Genomic DNA, 25,858 nt, shown 5'->3' with positions numbered 1-25,858 from the left:
GAACTGCTCCACAGGGCACAGCATGCCAAAACCTTCACACCACAGATAAATCCATGGAAAGCATAGAAAAACTTGCCTTAGCCTGACTAACCATTTTCCATGACCTTCGCGAACAGAACTTCTGTCAGGACACAACATACCCCACCAATGATTACCCTTTCATGTGGGCTTAACTAGGAAAGAGTAGCTGGAGACAGGACATCTTGGCATCACCGCTCAAGAACTTTCTGGAAAAAGGGAATATTCTGAGGAGTAAGTTTTCCTTTGTAAAGGAGGGTGAGTGTGGTCAGCCAGTTACTTTCAGTAGGTTTTTCTGTACAGACAGCAGAACTCTTAAAAAATATTTTCTTATGACCCTTAAAGAGGTATTCTGCAGTAATCAAAGAGTACTTTAAAAGCATCTTTGCCTATTTTTTTTGGGGGGGGGGGGGGTGTTTTGCTTTTTTTTGTTTGGTTGGTTTGGTTTGTTGGTTGGTTTGGTTTTTTGTTTTTTTTTTTTAATAATAGCAGAATTACACTGACTTTAACTCTGAACAGGGCTCCTGAGTTTACTTACATCTTACTGTATATAACACAAGTTACTTTCTTGAAAAAGTTCTTTAAAAGAGTTCCAGATCTGTTCAGATACTCAGGTAACACACATCTGAAAGCAATAGGTACATGTCTGTTTCCTATGTTATCAGTACAAACTCTCAGTAAGAGAACGAACAGCAAGGACTGAATAAATAGGGCAAGTATCCCACTAAATCAAGCAGCCAAAAAAAGGAAGAGAAAGCAGTTTGTGCTTAGTGAGTCTTCCCTCTTGAGAAAAACCTGAATTGGGGCTTCCCTGACTCCTGAGATATTGCATCTAAAGCCACAGGGATAGAAGGCACTGCCCACTGGTCTTTGCTATCCTTAAGTTATTTGATCAAGTCCTGAAACATACCTGCTGATGTTAGGAAATTATTTGGATGGCTTTAAACAATTGTGGAGCTAGACAGACTGAGAACTAAAAATTGTACCCTGATGGTAGAAACTCAGTGCAGCAGAGAAGCCATCCCAGCATCTTTAATGACAGCTTTGGGTTATTCATCACTAACACAAGCATCAAATGTAAAATTGCCGATTAGAAGTGAAGTCCTATCACCTTCTGGGTTTCAATTTTGGTGCTGTCAAGAGCAGAGTTTTCTATTGTCTGAACAAAAAGGATAGCTTACAATACAAGCTGTAAGATTTCACATCACTGTCATATGGAATGAATTTACAGGGAACCATTTCTGGACTGCAGTATATTGCTAGGAAGTTGCCAGAAAACAAAATATTCCTACTTTTTTCTTTTATGTTTCTCTAACCTGATTTTTCTTTCCATGTTCCTGTTCATCAGATGCAATGGTTTGTCCATCTTATTTTGTACTATAGTATTTTGACGGATCTAAAGGTTTTTGATAGTCAGCCAATAAGTAGGTTTGCTAGTTTTCAACTACAAAAAACAAACCCAACTTTTCTTATAACTTGTCTATTTTTCTTCTGTTTCTTTTATTTGCCGAGCATAAAACAAAGACCAAAACTAGATGAAGATAATTTTCACAGTTCCCTCTAAGAGAGACACAACAAGTCATGATGCTTTCTCCGAGTTCTTAAATACCCAGAGCACAGGATTTGTGGTTTTTTTGTTGTTATTGTTCGGGTTTTTTTAAAAGCAAGAAATATAATCCAGAGGATTCATTTGAACAAACATGTTTTCAAAACTGAAACAGTTATTGTAAGGTCACTTGCAGAGAATCCTGATGAAAGATCATAAAGAACTGAAGTACTTAACTTTACAGAGCATAGGACCAGGGAAACTAGATGCAATGATTACAGATTTCTTGACTGATATCTAAGCCAGGAAGAGAAAATTTGAATGTACTAATTTGACTGCTATTCCTGCAACATAACCACCATATGATGACGCTTATTAAGCAGCTAAGTCTGCCTATACAAACTGAAGGACAACATTTATAATACCTGAAGTAATAAGTAGAGGACAGGGGAAACCTCTTGCTATTCATTTTTAAGCTAATTGGCAGGAATGAGCTATACTAGAAACATTTTTGCAGTAACAGGTATGGTTTAGTACATAATTTATTATGATGCAAGGAAATGCACATCTAAGTTTACAGCAAGAATTAGGTTCAATATTATTGGATAATTAATGTGACATTGACAAAGTAGTTTGTTGTATGCATGCATACATACATTACTTAGCAAAAATGGAATATATTTGTCCTCTCCTGATAACCAGCTGTGCAATAAATCACAGAAGCGATTTGTATAATTCTGTGAACTAGAAGTTAAGGACTGACAGCATTAAATCAGGTAATTTCTAGCTTCCAGTAGCCATGCAATTTTTCTGAACTGGCCATGACCCCTGTTGTGGGTTAACCGTGGTAGGCAGCTAAGCAATACACAGTTGCTCACTCACTGCCTGGCAGGAGAGGGGAGAAAATCTGGAGGCCGTAAGTGAGAAAACTTTTAGGTTGAGATAAAGATACCTTAATAAGTAAAAGAGAAAAAGACAACAAAACAAAAGCAAGGGATGCAAAAAGCAGTCACTCACCACCAGCTAACTGCTGCCCGGCCAGTCCCTGAATAACAGCAAACCCTGGCCAACTCCTCACCCCAACCCCAGTTTTCGTGCTGAGCATGATGTGATATTGCATAGCATATCCCTTCAGCCACCTTGGGTCAGCTCTCCTGGCTGTGCCCTCTCCCAGCCTCTTGTCCACCCCTCCCCTGACGCTGTGTAAACCCTGTTCAGCAATAGCTAAAGCATTGATGTGTTATCAACACATTTGTGGTCACAAATCCAAAACATAGCACCATACAGGCTACTGTGAAGAAAATTAACTCTGTCCCAGCCAAAACCAGTACAACCCCACACACATACGGAACAGCAACACCTATCAAGCAAGGTGCTTTGTGTTCTGAAATCTGAATAAGCAAAGACCTCCCAGAATAAGAGAGAGACAGCCTCAAGAAAATCAGCCTCTCTTACTGAAGAATTTTGGCTGAATCCTTATATACTAATCTGCTCCCACTAAGGTCACATACATGCCTGCAATGCCAGATTTAGAGTTGTTTTTTGGTGGTTTTTTGTGGGTTTTTTTGGTTTTGGTTTTTTTTTTTTAGTAGGGGAGAAATAACACTTTGTAGTCAAAAAAAAAGAAAACATTATTTGGCATTGTTTTTTCCAAAATGTTGCCTGCTATGTAAAAAGCTCATCAATATGAGACCTTTCTATTTGAAGTCAGGTCTCTTAAGATGACTGTCATTCATGGACACGTACTCAAATCCTCAAAAAAGGGAAGAGCACCTTTATTTTCACTGCTGAGTTATTAAAGAGAGGGAAAACTTGTAGCAATTGAGGTCATAAGTATTTTGAAGTATTTGGACAAATGAAACTGCTCGTAACTTATTATTTTTCAGGAAGTTAATTGCAAGAGCAAAAGCAGATATTTGTTCACTTGAAGTGACACAGTAAGATGAGGGGAACAGAAGCTGTAGCGAAAAATGTTTGCTAGTATTCTTTAATTGCCTGTACGGGAAGTCATTTTCTAACTTAAGAGGAGCCCTGTAGAAGACACGTCCAGGAAGGGGCTGAATCTAGTCTATGAAATTTGTTGAGCCACTGATGCATAAACAGTCAAAAGTCTAAACAGGGTGGTTACTTGGGTAATCATTTCCACCAGTTAGGTAGCTGGGACACTACCTTCTAGACCCGTGCTCACAATAGCTGGTCTCTGTCACTCAGGTTCAGCCTCCTCCTAAAAGTGAGTCCTGCCTTACTGAAGAAACATCTTATTTTTAATTCTGAAAGATACCAAAGATAGCAAATAGGGGAAAAAAATGTATGAACTAACAAAAGCATGATTCTGACCTATTTCTTTGATATATGTGCGATAGCAGTCTTCTATCGAGTCTTTGGGGTACCATCCTGAAAATACCATATTTCTATAAAATACTTTGAATCAAGATTCTTATCTAAGCCTACAGGAAGATGAAATCCCATTTTAGAAACCTGAATTTAAATACTTATTGTGTAGAATTCTGCAAGACAATAACTCAATATTGTCTAGAGCATTTGCTTTTCTTTTTTTTTTTTTTTAAAAAAAAAAAAAAAAAGAAGGAAATTACATAAAACCACCGCTTTCTTTCTGTAATTTACAGATGACTGTTTTCAGTAGGTTGCCTTTTAGCATCAAAGTCTCTGCCAAACTGAAAAAGCAGCAAGGTGCTGGAGTCTTACAAAGTTTAAAAAAAAAAAAAAAAGACAAAAACATTTGCTAGGGAACAAAACAAGCTGCAGCAGTTCAAGAGGGTAAAAGCAGGTAAATCTGTCTGGGAAGGACACTACCAGAACACTGCCCCTCTTTAGAGCAGGGTGGCCCTTCAGCCTGGTCACCAGAATCACTTCTCAACCATTACAGATGCTCTATGTGCAAGGCCCATACGTTAGACCATTAGGATGAGAATAAATGAAGGCTGGAGAATATCAGTGAGCTACTATACCAAGCTGCCTGGGAAGGGTCATGTGCTGTTTTGCTTTGAGCAAGAAAGTCTGTTCATAAGAAAGCAAAAGTTTTAGAGTGCTTGTGGTTGCTGCGCTCCACTCGACTTCAGCTCTGCTGTACACAAACACATGCTATCCAGAGGGTATACTTTTTTTTTTTTTTTACCCCTCAGTATAACCTTTTTTACAGAGCTAAGTTTATCACATGTTGTACTTTCTTAAACTAACATAAAAAAAACCACTGAAACCTCAAGTTTTGTTTCTGGTCCCATGTGCCCGAGCACAGGAAACCCAAGGTTTGGAGCCAAACAGGAAGCAGCGCTTTGTACAACACAGACCCGCGCGGCTTCACACACCCTTGCGCCATGGATAATTAAGTAGCTGGCAGTAATTGAAAATATCCCTGCTTCTTTCACAGTAAGTACCTTGTATTACTGGTTGATGTATTGTAGCTACTGACACATGACAGAATAATTTGTCTTTTATTCAACTCCAACACTGAATTATTGGAAGTTGGAGTTGTCTGTGGCCTAGAGGGAGACATTGTGCCAGAGTTTCATTTGCTGTTATTGAAGGCAAGAGGTTTATAAAAGTTAATGAAATACAGCTAGCAAAGTGGGTCTGAATCTCAGAAGCAGCAGCATACAGATGCCTATTGTTATTACACAGAGCAGCAAAAACGCATCAGTCTTTGCAAGCTATGATATCACAGAAAATATTTAACATTTTCATTGGAACTGCTACTTTTCTATCATTTGACTAACTGCAATAGCTGTTACATTTCCTTTGTTGTTTTTTTTTTATAAGTCATGCATAACAATCTTCTAGAACAAACAGACAGACCAAACATGAAGACAGACCAAAGTTACTCAATATTTTCATGCCTTAAGAGACTGTCTCAAGCAGTCCACAACTACAATTAGTACACTTCAAAATCTTCAGTTAAATATGTGTCCTGCGCTATCCAGTTGTTATGGAGATGGTCTTTACCTAATGAGCCAGTTGCATATGGACTCTGACTACAAAAAGTGAAAATAATTTCTGAAAAAAAAACTTTTTGACAGTTAATTTAATCCTATGTAAGGCATAGAAATTCATATAATCCTAGTATAAGATGAAAAGCATTTTGACAGAAAAAAATAACATTACTTTAGAGCTCTGTAACAGTTGAGCCATCACTAAAGGACTTAACACCTGTTTACATAGCTTGGTTGTGGGGGTTTAAAATAAATCTCACTAATACTTTGAGAAAAATCATGATGCTATTTGCTTTCTGGGATATAGAAAGAGATTAAAATGTCAAGAAAAGCATCAAGCTTTCTAAGATGCTCTGTTTACTGATAATGGCTAAATAACTTTCCCTCATTACTAAGGAAAATGATTCTGTAGCAAGATATCCATGGATCTCTGCATAAGCAAGTCTGATGAACTTTTTTTTTTAAAGCAGTAACATTTTCCACGAGTATAACTTGAGGAAAGGAATTGTTCACACTTTTTTTCTTTTAAATGAGACAAAGGAAAAAACATTGACCTTGAATGTCCTTGTTATTACAGCAGCTCCTTTAGCTTTGTCATAAACCTCCCAGGTTACTAGTGCTCTGGAATCAAATTATACTGTACATTGCAGCCAGTGTTATACTGGCTGCTGAACTGTTTTCTGAGCTGGGCATGGAAAGATCAGGCTGGGTCCAAAATAGTTTCTCGATGTCTTTCCTATAAAAGACTAGAAGCCTGTCTCTAGAACATAGAAGCTGCTACTTCCACAACTGAGCAGTGACTGAAGTTGTCAGGGAAGATCCTTTCCTACAAGGCACAACACTAAACTACTTTTTTCTTCATCTGAAGTCTATCTCCGTAAGTCTTCCTCACGCTCTGCCTCTTCTACACTCATCATAGCAGTGCTACTGCTGGAACACCACCTAACCCTTTTCCATCCCCTGCCGACAGGGCAGCTGATTTTCTAGCACACAGACAAGTTGCATGTTACAGTAACTCTTGCTCTGCTTTCCTGATCATCTCAGTGGAACAGATAGATTAATAAATAGAAACAAAAGCATGGAAATAGAGAGGACAGGTGTAAGTAGAGAAGAAAAGTATCCCTGATAGGAGGCCAAAGGGGACAACAGAAGAATAACTGTTAGAAAGAACTAACAGAAGGTGAGAGGAAGGGAGACCATGCATGTCAGAGGGGAGGGGAAGGAAGTGGCTGAGCAGCACTGCAGGTAAAGCCTTCCTGTTGCTTTTGATTTCTGTTCAGTTATGAGCAAAGCTTCTCTACAGTTAAAAAACGAGATGCCTTAAAGTACTACAGTATAAAGTCTTACCTACATAACCCCTTGAACTTCTCATTCTTCCTTTGGTGACCTCTTAATTCTGCTGCAGTCAGGTACCGCTCTTACGGCATCATCCAGCCAAAAATCTTGACTCTACTTCTGTGCCTGTGTTACCAATACCAACAGTTTGACACTTGCAAATACATTTATGGGTCCATTTTGGTCTTCAGTTTTTCTTCAGCATTAATAGCAGCAAGATATCAAGCATTATGGGTTTTAAATTGAAGGCTACTGTATGTCATAGTAGGCATACTCTTACCTTTAAAAAATTGGAGGCTGCTCCTCACCTGATAACATCAGGCCTTAAGCCAGGATGAAAAGTTTTGTTCCAAGGAACTTCCAAGGCAAAAGCTTTTTATAACTTGCAAGATTTGCAACCAGTTAACACTACATTAAGAGCAGATACAAGTGAAAATCATTCTACTGAAAACTGACTTGACTTAGGAGCAAATAAAATTTGAAGAATAACTTTACTTAGAATTTGATGTTCTATGAACTATTTTCTTCCTTAGTTACGCTGCACTGCAGATTCCCTTGGTTCATAGCAGCTACTCTTTCCTCTGTTAAAATGTCATCCTTTTCCCTCCAAGTAAAACAGTTTTGAGGGTTTTTTTTGGTTTGGTGTTTTTTTTTTTTTTGGAGAATAAGCAGTCTTGGACCCTTGCAATCACATCACCAAGAGTTAACAATGTATATTAAGCACGGGGGTTAGAAATAGTTTTGTCAGCGTGTCAGCTTCTAAAAGACTACATGCTATATAAACCCATGGAAATGATTGTGTTAAACGTTTTAACACTCTGTATACTCCATTTTCACTGTATCAGAGAGTGCCCCGTGCATGTTTGCCATCAGAATAAGAGTTCTGCCTGAAGACGCTTGCTAGTTCTGCACTGGTGCAGAAACAGGCTCAGCGAGCCAAAAGAGGGTTCTGAAAAGAATGCTTCTCCTTCACGTTTAAAGCGTTTCCTTTTTCATTCTTGTTCATGCCTCAGTCCTTTGACTTACCATCTCTATAAACTATCTTCTTGTATAGTGCTCTCTAATCTTGTTCAAGTGTTTGAGTTTGGGTTGGGTAGGGGGTTAGGGAGCTTTTTTTTTTTTTTTTTTTGCTTTACCATCCCAGTTTTGGCTAACTTGTTCCAAATTGTCTAGGTTGTCCTTTCTCACATTTTCCCCATTTATTCTATCTATCTACGGAACAAAACTGTCTTCACATTTTCCAAATGCTACAAAAGAAACTCTGAAATCATGGGAGACTCCTGTACATTCCTTAGGTGTGGAAGCTTTTGTACACTTCTACAGGATTTTGTTTGCCCTGAATAATACTTTATTAAAAATTCTGTAGAGAAAAACATACTCAAAGCTGATGCGATACTCAATATTTTTTTCTGCTAAGCCATGTGCAAATAAACGTTGAAATGCTTTTCAGATTATTGAAAAAAATCTGATAGTTTTCAATGAGCAAAACTCACCTTTCAGAACATTACCATGAAAAAAAAAAAAAATCTTCCAGGATTTCACCCTGCCTTTAGCTTTATTTTATCATTAGGAAAAATATGTTTCTATAGCAGTCTGTTGAATTTTTTTTTTTTTTTTTTTTTGGAAGGTCCTCCAAAGAAGAATGAGTTAGAAAGTTTAGAATGACCATTTTTAGAATGGTTTCTACATTATCCTTGTTTATTGCAAACGCTGGAACAGGTACATCATCTGTTTCATCAGACTAAGGAGCGGAAGTATTTTCCTCCCAGCTCTTCTGCATCAGATACATGGTCTGAAAGAGAAACCCGTGATTCCCATCTGGAAGGGTTTCCCTTATGGGACAGTTGACTGAGGAGTCCTTCAGCTCTGAAGTGCCAGAAACCAATAAATACCTTTTGACTCTCTGCATGGCATACAAGGCTTAGTACTACCTCTTCTAGAAGCTCACTCTTTCAATTTGAAGTGCAATATTTACAGAACTACCATCTTTAATATTAGATAATTTAAGCAAAGGTACTGACACCAGCCTAGGACTATTAGACAACACACCGCACCCTTTCGCAACATGTACCATACTTCATTTTTCAGGCATCTTCGACATTTAAAAATGTGTTGGCCCTTCTTTTATAATTTATTTGCAAAATCTAAAAAAATTATTTATTGGGCAAACTTTGATGTAAATGAGGAACTCATCACACAAACATTTCAGAACAGCTGAGGTTGCAGACAGAACTGACTATCCCACCATTGAACAGACTTTGCTTCCTGAAGATGAAGCAGCAGAAAGAAAAAAAAATGTGCAACAAGCACACTTGGAAAAGAATATTTTGGGAGAAACATAAGCTTCTACCAGCTCCCACCAATAGGACTGCAAAGCAGTCCATGCACATTTGCAGAAATGTAATGAAGAAAACTATTCTCCTTTAAACTTTTCATTAAGTGCTATACCTAGTTTAACTGAAAGCAAGTCTTCTACGCTATAATGGACATTAAATTTTCAGTTACTATAGCTTTTAGACTGAATGTCACAGGAGAGCACTCTTGTGATGGACATTTTGTATGGCATTGTGTGCATTTATTTTTTATATTAAGCCACTGACAAACACCAATGCATGAGTTTCTAGCCAAATTCACAAGCTGACAATGAAGTATATCTCCCTGCACAACAGAAACAATTATCATTTTCTGTTCCACTGGGGCAACAAGAGAAAATCTTTGGGTTCAACCTTATTTCTTGGTTTACAGGAAACACAGAACCTCCTGCAGGTAACTTAGAAATATTAGCCTTAATGACAGAGAGATATGTACCTAAGAGGAAGGGACGGGCAAAAAGTAGATACGATGTTACTCAGTTGAGACTGATGCAGCCTGGTGGGTTTTGCGCTGGTAAAACAAATAGCCATTTTACACAGAGACATTGAGAAGTCAGCTGCAAAAGTAATCAAGACAGCCCAAAGCTGCTTCAGAAGCATCCGAAATAGCGACAAGAGCTTAAAAGCCATGTGTCTAAGAGGTCAATAGTTATTTTCCTTTGTGGAAGTGGTTTGGACACAGCGCGTAGGCCAGCTTAGCCTCGGGGGCGCTTCCAACCCAGGTGAACCCTCACCCTCCCCATTCTTTCCCCGTGCAGAGCCTCGTACCTAGTACGCGAGGGCACCTGGGGAGATGGGGTGCTCACAGAGGAGACGCGCCGGGCAGGAGCTTGCCGCCAGCCCCCGTTACCCCTTAAGTCACCGCGTTCCGCTGCGAGCGGTGAGGAGGAACGGGAATCCCCCGTAGTCTGCATCCTGCCCGCCTGTCGGGCCTGCCTCAGGGACGGGGGGGTGCGGTTCCAGCCACCTCTCTCTCAGACCCCCTCGGACTCCTCGACCTACTCACCTCCTCCCGGACTCCTGTCACGAAGCGGAGGAGCTCCTCCGCCCGCGCGCGCCTCCCACGGGCGCGCTCCCTGCTGCCGCCCGCCGCTCCCGGTCCCGCCCAGGCCTCCTCAGCCCGGGAGGGAGCCGCGGGCGCCGCCCTCCTCAGGCTTCCCCCGGCTCAGGCACCCCGCCGGAGCCCTCCGTCGTCGATCGTGCTGCCACCGGAGCCGCTCGCCTCGGAGACCGAGCGCCAGCGCCGGCTACACCCGCCCTCAAATCTCCCGCCGCCGCTGCCGGCCCCGCCCCGGTCTCCTCCGCCGCTGCCGCGGGGGCTGCCGGGAGGCCTCTCCGCTCCCCTCACGTTTTCCCGCCTCAGGAGCCCCCCTCACGACCGTGCCCGCGCCGGAGCGGCTCACCTCGGCCACGAGTCGCGCTACAGGCACAAAGATAAGCAAAACCTTTTGGCGCGGCAACGATAAAGCTGCAGCCCTAACTTCGGAACATACAGCAGGGCGGCAACCTTACTTCCAAGAACTGGGACAAAACTGAGAAGGGCAACGACCTGCTAAAAGAAGCAACGTGGGGCTAGGTCAAAGATTAGCGGGAGTTGTTTTGGAAGGGAGAACAATTACAAAACAGAAACAGCAGCAGTGACAGGGACACTGAGCAACTTGGGGCAACTGTGTATCCTGATGACCTGTACCTGTCTGCCAGTACCTGTTTCTCTTCTACACAGTCTTGGCTATCTACACCCCGCTCTTAATATGCTTCTTATTCGGAAAAGCAGCATCAGGATTTACATTTACTGTGGTCCTCAGAAGACCAAAGTGACTTTTCATCATTCCCTAGCTCCTTTAGGAAGCGTTCAGATGCGCTCGTTTTATCAAGATTATCTATAAAGAAGTACACTTTCTCCTCCGATGGGACAGGTAGGGTTTTTTTACCTAACTTTTCCACTGATACCTCTCTCTGGAATGTTTTATTCTAGAAACATCATTTTCCAGGCGGCACTGACTTTTTGGGGGGCAAGTTTTCTGTCACTCCGAAAACTTTGTCATGGTTCCTTGCCAACACCCAGCTTCTGAAAACCAGGCATTTCTCTATCGCCTTTCTTGGTCATACCCACCTTCAGGCTTGAATTTGTCAGAGTGTGGTACATACCTGGGTACGGAGGCTGCTCCTCACCTGATAACATCAGGCCTTAAGCCAGGATGAAAAGTTTTGTTCCAAGGAACTTCCAAGGCAAAAGCTTTTTATAACTTGCAAGATTTGCAACCAGTTAACACTACATTAAGAGCAGATACAAGTAAAAATCATTCTGCTGAAAACTGACTTGACTTAGGAGCAAATAAAATTTGAAGAATAACTTTACTTAGAATTTGATGTTCTATGAACTATTTTCTTCCTTAGTTACGCTGCACTGCAGATTCCCTTGGTACATAACAGCTACTCTTTCCTCTGTTAAAATGTCATCCTTTTCCCTCCAAGTAAAACAGATTTTTTTTTTTTGTGAGAATAAGCAGTCTTGGACCCTTGCAATCACATCACCAAGAGTTAACAATGTATATTAAGCACGGTGGTTAGAAATAGTTTTGTCAGCGTGTCAGCTTCTAAAAGACTACATGCTATATAAACCCATGGAAATGATTGTGTTAAACGTTTTAACACTCTGTATACTCCATTTTCACTGTATCAGAGAGTGCCCCGTGCATGTTTGCCATCAGAATAAGAGTTCTGCCTGAAGACGCTTGCTAGTTCTGCACTGGTGCAGAAACAGGCTCAGCGAGCCAAAAGAGGGTTCTGAAAAGAATGCTTCTCCTTCACGTTTAAAGCGTTTCCTTTTTCATTCTTGTTCATGCCTCAGTCCTTTAACATACCATCTCTATAAACTATAGAATCGGACCATAGGGAAACGGAGCTGCTTTCAGTGAGACCTGTTGAATTGGAGAGTCCGGGAGCCTGAGCAGCCCAAATCTTAAAGGGTCCTCCCCAGCATCTTGTGATTTGATTTACAAGCCTGACTTGAAAATTCCCTGACATGTACTTACAAAGAAGGCAGTAAGCCTTCATGGCATGCGAAATGGCATCACAAACCCAGGGCCCAAACGCTCCAAGGCTCCAAGACAGTGCTCTGTTGACATAAAAGGAAGTTTCTTGTGCTAAAAGCTTTGAAAGCTTGCTCTACATTTTTGCATTAATTCCTTCCCCACCACCGTACACACTTCAGTAAGTCAGCCTGCTACAGTTACAACGTACTTTAGATACTGCAACATCAACTTTTTTGGAAAGAAAAATAGTTGCACAGCCATCATACAAAATACTACGTCTTCCTCACTACCAATACCAAATCCCATTTTGTCTGTATTTACGGAGGCTAGTTTTCATTTCCTTTTTTCCTCATTGTTTGTAGTGATGGCATTTGACAAAATTCTTAGCACGCTGGCTTGAGGCAACGTAAAAAAAAAAAGTCTTCCTAAGCAGACATTTGTATGCCAGTTTACAGGAAACACAGAACCTCCTGCAGGTAACTTAGAAATATTAGCCTTAATGACAGAGAGATATGTACCTAAGAGGAAGGGACGGGCAAAAAGTAGATACGATGTTACTCAGTTGAGACAGATGCAGCCTGGTGGGTTTTGCGCTGGTAAAACAAGTAGCCATTTTACACAGAGTCATTGAGAAGTCAGCTGCAAAAGTAATCAAGACAGCCCAAAGCTGCTTCAGAAGTATCCGAAATAGCGACAAGAGCTTAAAAGCCATGTGTCTAAGAGGTCAATAGTTATTTTCCTTTGTGGAAGTGGTTTGGACACAGCACGTAGGCCAGCTTAGCCTCGGGGGCGCTTCCAACCCAGGTGAACCCTCACCCTCCCCATTCTTTCCCCGTGCAGAGCCTCGTACCTAGTACGCGAGGGCACCTGGGGAGATGGGGTGCTCACAGAGGAGACGCGCCGGGCAGGAGCTTGCCGCCAGCCCCCGTTACCCCTTAAGTCACCGCGTTCCGCTGCGAGCGGTGAGGAGGAACGGGAATCCCCCGTAGTCTGCATCCTGCCCGCCTGTCGGGCCTGCCTCAGGGACGGGGGGGTGCGGTTCCAGCCACCTCTCTCTCAGACCCCCTCGGACTCCTCGACCTACTCACCTCCTCCCGGACTCCTGTCACGAAGCGGAGGAGCTCCTCCGCCCGCGCGCGCCTCCCACGGGCGCGCTCCCTGCTGCCGCCCGCCGCTCCCGGTCCCGGTCCCGCCCAGGCCTCCTCAGCCCGGGAGGGAGCCGCGGGCGCCGCCCTCCTCAGGCTTCCCCCGGCTCAGGCACCCCGCCGGAGCCCTCCGTCGTCGATCGTGCTGCCACCGGAGCCGCTCGCCTCGGAGACCGAGCGCCAGCGCCGGCTACACCCGCCCTCAAATCTCCCGCCGCCGCTGCCGGCCCCGCCCCGGTCTCCTCCGCCGCTGCCGCGGGGGCTGCCGGGAGGCCTCTCCGCTCCCCTCACGTTTTCCCGCCTCAGGAGCCCCCCTCACGACCGTGCCCGCGCCGGAGCGGCTCACCTCGGCCACGAGTCGCGCTACAGGCACAAAGATAAGCAAAACCTTTTGGCGCGGCAACGATAAAGCTGCAGCCCTAACTTCGGAACATACAGCAGGGCGGCAACCTTACTTCCAAGAACTGGGACAAAACTGAGAAGGGCAACGACCTGCTAAAAGAAGCAACGTGGGGCTAGGTCAAAGATTAGCGGGAGTTGTTTTGGAAGGGAGAACAATTACAAAACAGAAACAGCAGCAGTGACAGGGACACTGAGCAACTTGGGGCAACTGTGTATCCTGATGACCTGTACCTGTCTGCCAGTACCTGTTTCTCTTCTACACAGTCTTGGCTATCTACACCCCGCTCTTAATATGCTTCTTATTCGGAAAAGCAGCATCAGGATTTACATTTACTGTGGTCCTCAGAAGACCAAAGTGACTTTCATCATTCCCTAGCTCCTTTAGGAAGCGTTCAGATGCGCTCATTTTATCAAGATTATCTATAAAGAAGTACACTTTCTCCTCCAATGGGACAGGTAGGGGTTTTTTCCTAACTTTTCCACTGATACCTCTCTCTGGAATGTTTTATTCTAGAAACATCATTTTCCAGGCGGCACTGACTTTTTGGGGGGCAAGTTTTCTGTCACTCCGAAAACTTTGTCATGGTTCCTTGCCAACACCCAGCTTCTGAAAACCAGGCATTTCTCTATCGCCTTTCTTGGTCATACCCACCTTCAGGCTTGAATTTGTCAGAGTGTGGTACATACCTGGGTACCTGACTTTGCGCAGACACCTACATCCCAAACACCACAAGCATCTTTATGGACTTGTGTAAAGACACGGAACTGAGCAGAACTCGAGAGCAGGATCCATTTTGAAAAAACCCCCAAATGACTCAGCTGTCAGGGCCTGGCATCTCAAGCTGAGGGAACAGTATTGCCAGAAAGGTGCCTCATGTCAGCCCGCAGTTTCCCTTTACTGATGACAATGGCCATTTTTATCTTTGACTTTTGTTGTACCTAGGTCTTTTATGAATTCGCCCTGTGTGGAATACAAATTTTTTTTCAAGTATTCTGTCTTTGTGATATATCTGATATGGTATGCATGCTGACACTGGCTGCGTCTTTGAGATCTTAATTTTATATCATAGGCAATATCACCTTTCAAACCGTTTCAGCTTTATTCAATCCCAACTATATATTTAAAATCATATTGCCTACATCATTATGTCATAATGTCATTAATAATAACAATATCTTTAGTCTTACCATCTGTAAACTTACCCATATAACCCGGAAATAACAATCATCTCTAATTAAAGTGTGGTAAGTGGTGACTGATTGCAAAAGGATTGATAATCCACTCCAAGCAAAAAGAAAAGTCTTCACACAGCAAAAAGCCCCGTAGCTTTAATAGAAAAAAATTGCATGATTTAATAGTGTTTTGCACCTCGCAAAACTTGGCGTGTTTTGTACTCTCTGTTTTGCAGTGCTTTGCACATTGGGGAAAAGCAAAATTATTACCTGTTTCCATAAGTTCTGTCTTGAAAATCAGTAATAGAAGGACTAAGCAGGATTAAATAGGCCAAAATAAACCCAACAAAACTGTGTTATGTGAAGGTGAGAAAAATTAGACCCAGTTTTGAAGGAAAAATTGACCAAACTTTCAATCAATGCTTTTCACGGCCAGTACTAGCATAGTTTTTATTAACATCTTTAAGAGTACTTTTCCTCAAAAGGACCATCCCATTTCTTTGGAGATAAAGCTGATGGGATTAAGAATAAATCCACTACTGTGAATAATGCATCATATGATGAGTTATATCGGTTGAGTCTGAGTAACCTCTCTGTTAGAGGTAAATTTAGCACAGGAAATACTGCTTACCCACCTTGCAGAATCAAGTTCAGTTACATTAAATTTAATGTCTTACAGCAGAAAACATCAGGCATGGCTTTTCCAGCGAAACACGAAAAAGAAGATTGCAAGCTATGAATGTTTCACGTAAGTCAAGTTAATTCTAGCATTAAGAGCTAGCTTTTTGTCGGTATGATGTACAATAGTTAGATTTCAGCCTGCACCACATTGGGTATTCATATATGCCAGGAAACACTCCATTAGTCAGCTCCCAGTAGGCCTCTTGCTTATTCCTGTGTTATAGTATTTTTAACAGCATATTTCTAAGCACAGTTTTCTCTCGGCCTTCGGAACATCACAATTTGCAAGCAAAGCTGGATTTTAGGTGTTAAAAATAATTGGAGGGAAAGGTATACCCATTGTAATTGTTTAAGGTGAAACAAATCCACATTTATCATATGTTGGTGCTGAAACCTTATTTAGGTGCCTCATTATATAATTTATAATATATACATGTACAATATATACATTTATAATTTATGTTTATATATAAAAGTATGTAAAATATAGAAATTTATAATTCATAATATATAATTATATAATCAATTTTTAGCTTCTGAAAGGAAGAGTTAATTTACATTCTTATTAGGTACCTCAGATATTTGAAAATTAGCCTGCTCTATGTTGACTCAAATTATTTACGGTATTAATAGATGGCGACATGTATCTCCTGTGATATGAAATATAAGGAAGGATCTAGCACACATGAAAGTTATTTTGTTTAATTCATGCAAGTCTATAGGTCTCAGGAATGGGTTTAAGATTTTCTTCATCTCATTATATATTTGTTCTTCCCATTTTATTTTATTACTGCGCTCAAGGGGCCACAGCCCAATGAAAAGAGGTTCTGTTTTGTTCGTGGCATTTCAGGCTTAGGGCCAAATGGAGCTACACAGGTATAAATAAAGAGTGGATTTTTTTTTTCCCCAATGCCCCTTGCACATGACTTGAAGCTTAACTCATAAATAAGAGTAAGGAAAAAGTGGACGGAGTTCTTGCCTTATTTAATTCCCCAAGTGAGTATTGTTTAATTACATTTATATAATTGCAGAACCCAGCAAAAGGCTCGAATTTAGTCCATTTGACTTGAGTTTGTGCTCTTAAATTTAGATCACCGACTTGTTAAATATGCCCTGTAGTTCTATAGTCAGGAACTAACTGACTGTTAATCTATTTGACATTATAATTATTCCTGTCATTTAGTTTACAGCTTATACTTTGAACAGAGCACTTCAGAACGATACCTGTTCAGAGGCCTTTTTGTTAATTAAGTATATAGTTTCGAAGGTCCACAATATTACTGATATATGAACCAGCAATTAAGTTCTGACAATATACATACTGGAAGCCATTGACTTATCTTCAGCAGTGGCAGCAGAAGTATGCCAAGCTGTAAGTCTGTGGCACTGCAGAGCCGCAAACCACTTGCGTGTTCCAGAAGACACTGAAGGTTTAGTATGAATCAGCTTGATAAGATTGGCTTTTTCCTCAGGTTTCTCTCAGTCAAATAATGCATCACGTATTAGGTTGCTTTCAGTATGTAGCCTTTGTAACAATACCCCTTTACCTTCGTTTTCAATGAAAAACAGCATGGAAATGGTCAGGGTTTTAATTTCGTTCCAGTGTTCATCAGTACCGATAGCGCAGCCACATTTGTTGTTGAACTCGGCACAACCGAGATGGAGTTTTCACCCTTAACACTGATAAACTGTGTCATGGTGGTAAATAGGACGCACAGCATAAACTGACTCCCCCTTGCACATCTAGGAACCTAGGGGCATCCTCTGCATAACATAAGATGCTCATAAATATTAGAGGAAGTCTTCTCCATTAGAGTATCAGACTAAGTGGTATTTCTGCTGCCTTCAGACAGTGCTTTTAACTTTTTTATTGATGTTTTGCTCAGAGGTTTCCCATTCTGTGTCCTATGTCCTTTGACATTCACCAATATTTTGGTGTATGAACTCATCATAAGATCCTGGAGGATATAAATCGGTCCCCACAGGTCTTCCACTCTTCTATCTTGCTACTTTTCTAATGGGATCATCCCTTCTGGAGTCCTTAGTCCAGGTGGGCACAAGAAACTTCAAGTAATTTCAAACCAGAGGCACTAAAATCTTCCAAGAAACCTGCTTGTTTGAGGAATTTGCATCAATTACTACCACTTAAAAGAAGATAAGGGAGGGAAGAAAAGGCAAACATACACAATGATCCTTTTCCTTGGACAGACTGAATAGTAAATGTCTGTTTATTTTTCCCAAAGGAAAAAAGGATATCAGCAGAACCTTTATCAGGCTTTTTTAGTTTTTGCCTCCTAACTACATAGGAGTTTTCAGTTTCAGAGATCTGCTTATTCAAAAAAAGGAGTTTGAGACGTATCATTCTAAGTCTTTGAGCAATGTATCCTTGTGCCAGGTTCTGTCAAAACCAAAGAAGGAAAATATTCTTGTATTTCAGAATTTGCTCATTAAACATAATTATGAGATAGCAGACTCTGAACTTGAGCTATAGAGGAAGCAGAAATGGCTTCAACAACACCCACTGCAGCAATTTTGCTCCATAGGTATTAATGTAGACAACATGAAAAAATGTTTGAAATTTCAGAACCGAATTGGTCTTGCCAAAAGAAGTAATTTAACTGTGAAAGCAATTCATCACATTTTCAAAACTGGATAAACTGGATCCTGGTCTCTTTAGTGGAAAACACTATCAAGGTATTCTGTAGCTGACAGGATGCAGTTTGCTTTTTTAAATGTAAACTCCAGCCAGTCTCTATTGAACAGGTACCTGGACTGCCTGGCATAAAAGCATATTAACTGGCTGTAAGGCAAGACAGCTTCATCTTCATGCAAACTGTTAATATTTAATTTAGGCATGCATGGTGAGCAAATATATAAGTCTATGCATTCCTTTGCAGTCTTCTGATGTATACAGCAGCTGTGTGATTTGATTTGAATTGATTTTGCTGCTAACCTGGTGACCTCCAATAAAAAATTGTTGCATTCACCACAAAGTGATTTATGATGGCAGGACTCTCTATTATATAAATACTTTCCAATGCATTAGTCAGAAATCCACTATCTTACTTCATTAAACCAACAAATATAATCAATTCTTATCTGATTTACAGTTTTTTATGCAAGGAAAGAAAGATTCTACCTTTATGCCAAATGGAGTTAAAATGTAGATCATGTAATACGAAATGTCTCTGCCTCAGTGCGTAAGTGCCACTAATCAAAATCAGAGTCCGCATTCAAGATTTTAGCTCTGATCAAACTCTGGGTTGCACAAGAATTAAATGCAGTACTTCAGCACTTAGAGCTAAACATACATATGCATGTTTTGTTAATAAATAGTGCTGAGCATTAACACTGTGCCATTTTGTAGTTAAATAGCCACCTCGTTTAATCACAATGGAAAACTAAAGGCATGCCTTAAATATGAGCATTGTACAAATGACATTAGGAGACAAAGTCTTTACTAGCAATACATTAGTAACATGCCTCTTATTTCAAAACATCCTGAAGCACTTTACTATCTGCACGTGCTTGTGCATGCTGACATGTGCATATTAAAATTATTATACACAGGAATCTCTTCAATCATATCTGAAATGCAGATATAGAACTTGCTTCCTATACACATGGAGACAGAGAATAACACATTTTCAGAAGTAATGCATTTTTTTATTTAAAAGGATAGATGTGCTACTGAATCTATGGCTCCTTATTACAACACAGAGTCAATAAAAAGAGCTCTCATCCGACTACTGTGCGATCCATCGATAATTCTGCCAGAACCACTAAACACTACTTTGCCTGTAGTGTCCCTCTGGCCCGTTTATTTGGATAATAATTTTGAAGTAAAACTTGGGGGGGGGGGGGGAGGGAGTGTTATTTGGTCATTTTTCCAACATTGACCCTAGCCCCTTGTGTTTGAAGTGTGGGGAACAATGAAGGTTTTAAAAACCTAAAACAGAAAATGAAAATGATTCTGTGTTTTCTGTGCCTGAGGGATTTACTTATTGAGATACTGTAACGAGGTGAGTAGGAGAGCGATAGCTTTCAAACGTGTCCTCTTCCTTTGGCAGCTATGCTTTACAAAGAAATGAGTGAAATCATCTCAGCCCTCTGGAGGTGACCTCCAGGTTCATCAGTGGAAGGTGGCATTTTCTTGAGGAGTAGCTTCAACATGAGTAACCTCAGCATCTCCTGTACTTTGGATAGGTGTCAGTAACTGTGCACTGGCCAGTCTTATTTCAGGGGACTTCTTTAATGTGTTGCCTGTGTTGAATTCCTTTAGACAGTCAGCCAAATACCATGTTACTGCAGTACTCGGCTCATGCTCACATCTCTGAGATACATAGCACGGGCGCATCTTCGCTGTAACCTTGCACTGTCTAGAAAGCCTAGACAACCTGCATAGGCTCTGAATGCTAATGCAAGGGCCCACTACCCAAACACAAGGCATTGTAGAGTCTAAGTCCTTTTTAAGATTCAATGCAAAGGTGAATGATTAATAGCAAATCCAAGTCATGCTCAAGATTCTGCTGACGCGCATACACGCCCCGCTCTCCTGTACTGAGCATGGCCCCGATGTAGGAAAGGGTCTTGCCTGCTGCTGTGAGGGGTCTACATTTCTGTAACATTAATTGCATATATGCAAAGAGTACAGCATGTAAAAACATGTCTAAGTCTAGTACGGTGAGCAGCTGCTGGCTGTATGGATACCTGCATCAGGCTCAGCAGGAATCACCTACTTGACTTTCAGCAACAAAAAACATTCAGCCATCAACATCTGAGCTACAGGAACAGCTCACGTAACTATCAATTGCTAGTATTCCTGTTCTTTGTTGGCACAGGTTACACATCAGTGGGAGACTATTATCAACACACTGTTAGCATTACATAATTTGCTAGACAAGTTATTTTTGAGCATTTAGGACTCGCAACACTTCGAGTTCCATGGTGTTGGTTTTTTTTTTTCTGTAACGAACTGCAGGACCCTGTATAGGTACCTGAAATATCATGGGACAGACACAGGAATGAATTTGTCTGTCTTTCAGCCCCTCAAGCTACAGCAGTAACTCTGCTAGCTGTCAGGAACTAACAAGCCCCTCTCTCTCTGAAGCAAAACATCTGATCTTGATCACAAAGTCCGTGCCCTACACCACTAATAGAAAATCCAGGAAATATTTGATAGCTGGGAAGGAACAAAACTAGAACTGTTTGTGGTATTTAAGAATTGGGCCTTCAGTTTCTGTTCTCTCTTCCTATGATGCAACAACAGGAGGGAAAGGATAAAAAGATTTGTTTCAAAGTATTTTTCATTTCAGAAAGAATGCATTGTTGTCCTTACTAAAGGAATTCAAAGTGTTTTCGATTCATCTAGACAGTTCAAGGATATGTACACCTCCCACACCTATGGACTTTCCAGCTGGTAAAATGTTGGTATATCTTCCAGGAGTTCCTAAACACTAAACTGATGTTTCTGGAATTCGAGTTTCTTTTGTACGTACTAGAAGAGGCTCCTTGCTGATGTCCCACTAATTCCACGGTACCTACAGAATTCCATTGCAATATATTATGAAACCATCTTCATAAAGATACGGTTAAGAAAGACACCAGACGAATACATAGACAAAACCTGACTTACAAAACCAGAGTCCCTTGTAAGGAGACATTTTTCCTAGGCAAAGAGATTATTCAGCCTGATGCACTGTCAGAGGATTTTCCTGTAAGACTTATTTTTATGTTAACTTCACGTACAACAGAGTGTATAATAATAGCTCAAAATTATTTGTTTCATCTTTTCTTATGTGCGTCTCTGTCCTTTGGACCCCCATTGAGCCATGGCACTATAGATTCCGCATTCTGCAATGTCACACAGTAGGTGTTGAGGTGGGACAGAGATCAATGACACTCTCTTGATTACAAGGCACTTGAGGAGTGGATCAGGTAAGAGTGCAGCTTTGTAAGGGCTGACATCTGCAGAGATATCAAGTCAGAACAGGAATTTACTCTTAATTTGGCATCCCCAACTTTGCAATTTAGTTCTATTGCTGAATGGTTAAAATGAAAAGCAATGACATAAATAGTCCCCAAGACTCTTTAAGCTGAGGCTGACCAGCTGTTTCAAACATAGCTGCTCACGGGCAGAGGGTAGAGAAAAAGGGAGAGGTTTTTTAACTGCCACAAAAAGCCTTGATTGTTGTTCATCTGGCTTTATTTTTCACTGATGAAAATTTGTACTTGGGAGTAACAAGTACTGCACGAGCTAAGTACGTGACACTTGGCTGCCTTTGTAATGGCAATGGTGGATGGGAATTTGATAGACTTGGGTTACACAAACCCTGTTTTGACGGAGTGCATTTTTGGCTATGCTTGTGCTGCAAAATGGAACTTGCAAAAAAAGAAAATCTTCAAAAGATCTTGTTGGTTATAGAAAGAAAATAAGAGTTTGTATGTGTTTTCAATAAGACAAAGGCTTACTTCAAAGGTCTCACCCATCTCATCACTGATGGCCCAGTAATAGGTATCTTTAGGTATCTTTACCCTGCCTAATCTTTTCAGGTAGGTAAGCCACTTAGCATGCACTTAAAACACCCTAGAAATAATGCAATGAAAAGGGTAGTAAAGAATTTTGATGGAAGTTGCAAAAAAACAAGTATTCATTGTGGGGCTATGTGGGTAGCTTACATTAAGAGGTACAGTACTATTACAGAGAAAGAAATGGCAATTTAAAATTATAATCCACATGCCTTCTTAAAAGCAAATAGTCAGGGGTACAAAGAAAATACCCCAATGAATAATGAACCTCCTAGTAGTGCAGTGTGCCTTGTGTTTAGATGTTTGGCTAAAAAGATGAAATGATCACCTCCTTTGGTGGAGTTTTTTTAGCACAGTGCTAAAAAAATCACACAGAAGAAACTTGGTGGCCTAATAGTAAATTGTAGGTGAGCCTTGGTTAAATGATATTTTGCTATGGGAAATGTATGTTTCTAGGTACTGTCTGTAGATTTTTCTTTCAAATGTCTTTTCTCCATCTTTTCTGTTTTCTACAAATGATTTTATCCTCAGAATGAAGTGAGACCATTTATCTATTAGTTTCAGGCTTATCACATGAAATTAAGCACCAGAATGCTCAGTAATTAGAAATCACCTCACCCTGGAAAATGGGATAATGACAGAGTCCTTGAAATCAATGAAGGTTAAAGCTGTGTGTTTATAATAACATTTCTATAAACCCAAGATAAGATGTTGATTAGGATATTATATCAGCTACATAACAATTAAAAGTTATATTTAATCCTGTACGGAGAGTTTATTTTGAGCATTGCATGATCTCACAAACGTATCCAGCAAATAAACCCCCTACTTTGATGCCAAAGGTAACAAATACTGTGCTTTGTTCAAACTTGTAGTATGTCCACACGCTTCTCACAGCTAATCATTCAGGGACATTAACTACATGTGAGGTGTTCCTGAAAATAAGTAAGAGTCTGCAGAAAATCACCAAGCCCAGAGTTTTTTTCTAACAGGAATGTATAAAAGAGCCATATGTCAACCAAAACACAGACAGAAGTTCCCAATATAATAGCTACAAATTGTATGTAGGTCAGTCTTGGATCTATTGGTTATTAAAACAAATAGATCTGTTCTCCCTTTGTCCTATCTGACTGAGAGGCTGCCTAACATGTTTTTAACAACTAAAGACTACTTCAAAATTTAGAAGAAGCTGGGCAACCTCATCTCTAGCATCTTTTCTCAGGAAACCTGACATACATAATCCTCAGTACTGAAAATGTACGGACAAAGATTTCTGTTCTCTAGAGCATCAGATAATGGCTATTTCCTACCAAAATATAATTATCCACATCAGCCTTAGACTGTTAATCTGTATTCTATTCAGAAGTCATCAGCAGGACTTCTATTTCGTTATTACTGAATAACATGATATAAAAATTATTTTTTGTTAGTATGTGGGTATGATTCCACTGCAATAGCAAGGTCACTTCAGAGTCTCCTGCAAAGCCATCCTTCTAAATATCCTATCAGATCTTCCCCTTCCTTGGCTCCAAGGTGAAAAGGCTCCAAGTTTTACACAGTATACATGGATAAGCAGAAACTATTCTTGATCTTTTTCTCATGAATTCCTATTATTAAGAAATTACAGCATTTGGAAATATGGTGGTTTAAGTTCTGTTTTTAACAGAAGTTTTGTGTTTATTTTATGATTTTGCTTTCATAAAAGAATTTTTGGATCAGATCCTCCTTTGTTTTGATCTCACAAGCAATAAGGTTCTCCAAAATGATATACACAACTTCACATTTACCACTGAGCAAGAGTGTTCACACAGGCCGTACCTAATGCAATGTAAACCTCCACTTTAATTTCTGTTTGTGTTCCTGCAATTAAACCTTAAATGTGCCTTTAAAACGTTAGGAAAGATCAGATTTGCTTAAAATTTGTGGCATGCTATTTATAATTAGTTAAAGATTTTGGGGAGGTGGAGTTGTTTTAGTATTCTTCAGGACCTACAAGCATTTGGGTTTTTGCAACAAGATCTGTTTTCCTGGTCAACAACTGAAATATAAAACTGGAGAGAGGGGGAATCTGACCTTCTCTAAACAGTGTGATTTTAGTCACTTCAAATCAGGTCTACCTTCCATTACATCCACACCGCACTGTCAGCATGTACACGAATAGGAAGATGAGTTCTGAATCCTTCTGAGAAGTCAAAGTTCACAGATTTGCACTAGATCTTCCTTTGCCCTAGCTCTCTTTCGTCTTTAAATTTGTCCTCATAAAGAATCTGCGAACTATAGAATTTGATATATTATTTTTCACTTGTGGCTGCATTCAACTTTTAAAGTCGATGCCCTGATCTAATTTTTGTGGTTGTGATTCATTTCTATGACTGAAAAGAAAATCACCAGAGAATTGTATTCTATTGCCCTGTCTCTTCATGAACAAAGATAGTGCTGCTCTAAAAAGTTCAAAAGTTAAAAGGACCAAGGTTCTGAGTTTAAATAGACCATATTGGCCAGTCAAGGACTTCTTTCTGGCAATGATGTGGGGGTCCCTGGTTATGAAAGCAACAGCGGTTACTAGCCTGTTAACACCACCTCCTCTCACCCTGTCACCCATGCCACTTTTGGGGAGCATCTCCCCACGCACACCTGTGGGACCAGCCACCCAGAGTGCCAAGCTGGCCCCAAGCCCTGCAGCCAATCCCCCTGTGCTCCAGGCCCTGACACAGAAATAGCTGGGAGAAAAACATGCTAATGCCTAGGAAAAACTTATAGACAATCAGTTAAGGAAACAGACAAGCATCCTGATGTGTAGACACCATTCCAACGGACGTCCAACTGAGCAGTGTATAAACAGCCTGTAGTCTGAGGTTTTATAAAGCTTGCCCATAATTTTTAGGGGTATGCAAAATTAGTTGGCATATACACACATTTCCTTGAAACTTAAAACATCCGTTAATTACACAAATTAAGCATGATTCGGATTTAAATAAATAAATAGCTAACCAAGCAAAAATCCTCCAGAAATAAAGATTTTCAAACTGAAATGCTGTTGTCTTGAATTTCAAGCCAAAATATATGCCCTGGGATAAGCAAAATCCAGGTCCTGAAAGTCAGGCTGGTGTGGCAGTAGTCTCAACAATAAGGTTACAGTTCTGATTGGTACTGGAATCGAAAAGACCACTTGGTACAATTTAGAAGGTATTTCAACTGCTTTTGAGCTCACCTAGGAAAACCCAGTTATTTCCACAGATAAACTAGACCATCTTTAAACCTCTAAAAGAACCTACCTGACATTATTTCTCCATCCTGATAAAGAAGTCCCTGGGTTACACTTGCAAATTAGATTAAATTTTCTAATTAAACATTATAGCAAGTCATTTCTAAATGGCGGAACTTTTAACTTTGAGGGCACGTAAAGCATTAGAACCAACAAACAAGGGAAGGGTTGAGTCAACAACCTTAAATGCTGCAGATCTATAAATTACCAAAGCTGATAGATGAGAACATACTATAGACTAATCTTGATGAAAAACGCTAGATGATAATTCTTTCCAGCTCAGTATAACTCTGTGATTATCCCTTGTTTGTGATTTTTAAGCCTGTGCTTCTAAAGTGAATGTAACTCAACACTTGCAGCTAGACAGAAAGAAGCTTTCTACATTGTGCATGCTTCTGTGCCAGAGACTAA

The 25,858-nt window shown here is 40.6% G+C and overlaps 1 protein-coding gene across 1 annotated transcript in view; it reads left to right on the top strand.

The window, feature by feature from the left end:
* Positions 1-4,881: 4,881 nt before the first annotated feature.
* LOC309592236 (bifunctional heparan sulfate N-deacetylase/N-sulfotransferase 4) overlaps positions 4,882-25,858 on the top strand; it is a gene marked incomplete at its 3' end in the record, with an annotated part of 147,178 nt that continues 126,201 nt past the window's right edge. The window contains exons 1-2 of the mRNA XM_082315438.1: positions 4,882-4,951; positions 15,653-15,721. The remainder of the gene's footprint in view (positions 4,952-15,652; positions 15,722-25,858) is intronic.

Source organism: Platalea leucorodia (genome assembly GCF_965183815.1).
Source record: "Platalea leucorodia genome assembly, chromosome: 6".
Classification (NCBI taxonomy): Eukaryota; Metazoa; Chordata; class Aves; order Pelecaniformes; family Threskiornithidae; genus Platalea; species Platalea leucorodia.
This window is presented reverse-complemented; position numbering and strand designations above follow the sequence as displayed.